The sequence below is a fragment of the Schistocerca americana genome, chromosome 1 (assembly GCF_021461395.2).
Source record: "Schistocerca americana isolate TAMUIC-IGC-003095 chromosome 1, iqSchAmer2.1, whole genome shotgun sequence".
Taxonomy (NCBI): Eukaryota; Metazoa; Arthropoda; class Insecta; order Orthoptera; family Acrididae; genus Schistocerca; species Schistocerca americana.
This window is the reverse complement of record NC_060119.1, coordinates 699643025-699645322: the sequence shown is the minus strand read 5'-3', so window position 1 is coordinate 699645322 and position 2298 is coordinate 699643025. Positions and strand designations below refer to the sequence as shown.

General features: G+C 42.9%; 1 pseudogene; it reads right to left on the bottom strand.

The window, feature by feature from the left end:
• Positions 1-1580: 1580 nt before the first annotated feature.
• Positions 1581-1698, bottom strand: LOC124558950 (annotated as a pseudogene).
• Positions 1699-2298: the final 600 nt, after the last annotated feature.

Here is a 2298-nt window from a genome sequence, read left to right as displayed (position 1 = left end):
ACGCATGATTCGTGAGCTCAATAGCGAGGTGTGTACGTGCAGGGGGATCGCACACTGCAATAGTTGAGGATCGAGACACGCCTTCTTGGCTGCGAGATCTGCCCTTCGTTCCCAGCAATGCCGACGTACCCTGGAACCCAGCAGAAAGCCACCTCCTTTCCCAGTCGTTGTAGTTGGAGGAGGGCATCCGGGATGTTCTGGACTATTTTATCTGCTGGATACAAAAGTTGCAATCAGTGAAGGGCACTTAGTGAATCGGAACAGACAAGAAATTTAGGACGGGAAGAGCATCTCATCTGCTCTAGTGTCCGCAAGATCGCAGACAGTTGCGTATCAAAGGTAGTAAATGCTTTGCCCATTTACAGAGAATGTTTCGCAATCGGCAAGATTTCTATGGCGGTTAGACGCCGAGAGAAAGGTACTTGTGTTAGTAGAGTAAACCCCTTACCGACAGGAAAGTGTCTCTGTTGACTGGGTAGACCTTGCCGGCGGAGAGCTGCAGCGCCGTCTGGGCTCTGCACATGACGACCCGTAGCGTGCTGGTCACCCGCCGGTCCACCCCCACCCAGGCGGAGCCGTAAGCTGCCAGCGACACGGACAGGCCCTGCTGGCACCGCGCACGTCATATAACAGCTACAAGCATTCGTGGGTTGGCAACACCGTTGAAATTGTCTCAGTGATAAATGTGTGTTGGAGAGAACACCCGTTTCAGACTGTCCCTGCCCTCTCACTGCTTACTAACAGAATGTAACACAGGTAGCGATCATGAAAGTTATTGTAATTGGCATTATTAGCACCAAGGATTAAATGAATGTGGTTTGTATCACTTCCTTATGATCTCACAAATCTAACGTTTCGTTGGGTGGTCAACTACTGTACTTCGTTTTGACTCGTCCACTTGACCTTTTCCGTTTTCTCTGTCTTGTTACTTGCTTTTTTTTTTAAGACTGTAAACGATACTATATTCAATACATTGAAAGTATGACTAAAAACGCCTTGAGACACATTTTTTTCGTGTTTTGTTGAATTACGCGATGCGTTTCAGACGCCGTGGGTGCATCCTCAGCTGAAAATTGTCTTATTACATAATTTACTCCTGCTTTCAGTGGGGTAAAATATGGTGAAGTACAGTGGAAAATATAGTGAAGAATTTACTGCACAATCGAGGAAGAACATTTTAAACCTTTTAACAGCAATAGCCATTGGGTTATCATTTCTGTTATCGCATGTCACGTCACTCTTGGCGCATATTTGTTTATAGGTTTTTAAAAACACTTCACAGACGCAGTTTAACATGATACGATCAAAGATGAAGTTTATGACATAATGTCAGAGATGTGAGTATTAACTAAATTGACATGTGCATTAAATAAATTTAAAATAAGGCTTTAAAATTACTAAAATAACTATTTGCACTGCGTTATGTGGCCCATCCGGAACATCCGACCGCCTTGTCATCCTCAGATGAGAATGCGGATAGGAGGGCCGGTCGTTACGATGATTTTCTTTGACCGAAGCCGCTACTGTCCGGTCAAGTAGCTCCTCAGTTGGCATCATGAGGCTCAGTGCACCTCGAAAAATGGCAACAGTGCATGGCGGCCCGGTTGGTCACCCATCCAAGTGCCAGCCACGCCCGACAGCGCTTAACTTCGGTGATCTGTCGGGAACCGGTGTATCCACTGCGGCAAGGCCGTTGCCAAAAATAACTATGGTTAGCGAAATTTGCCTGTTCATTTAAGACAGATTCAGGCTTTCTGGTTGTTTGAAGGTACTTTTTCGGTTGTTCTAACTGATTTATGGTCTTACCATTGGCTCCACTATATAGTATTATCAGACTGTTTTTATCTTGTATATATGCGTTTGATTTCAAGCATACACTACAAAATAACTGATTTTTAGAGTGATTGAGACTAAAAGCATTTATGTGTTCTTGAAAATGGATCTTGAAATTTCTGCCTGTTTCCCTTATATAGTATGGAGAACAACTAGGGCATGATACTTTTTGGGTATCTGTTTGGACTAGTAGGTGGACGAACTTATTTGTAATGGAGAATGTAATTGTTACAATGTTTTTTTTTCTTTTTTTGAGTAGGTTAGCGATTTTTTGTGATTTGGGACCTAAGTATAGGATGCCAGAAAATATTTTCTCTACTTTGTTAGAGTTTTTATGTATTTGTATGTCGCAAATATCACATGTTTTGGCTGTGTAGCCATTGTTTACATAAATACTTCTTATTGTGGCCGATTATGTACTAAGGTTGTTTTCTTCTAAGTCAAGTTTGTGCGCTCTGTGTAGCA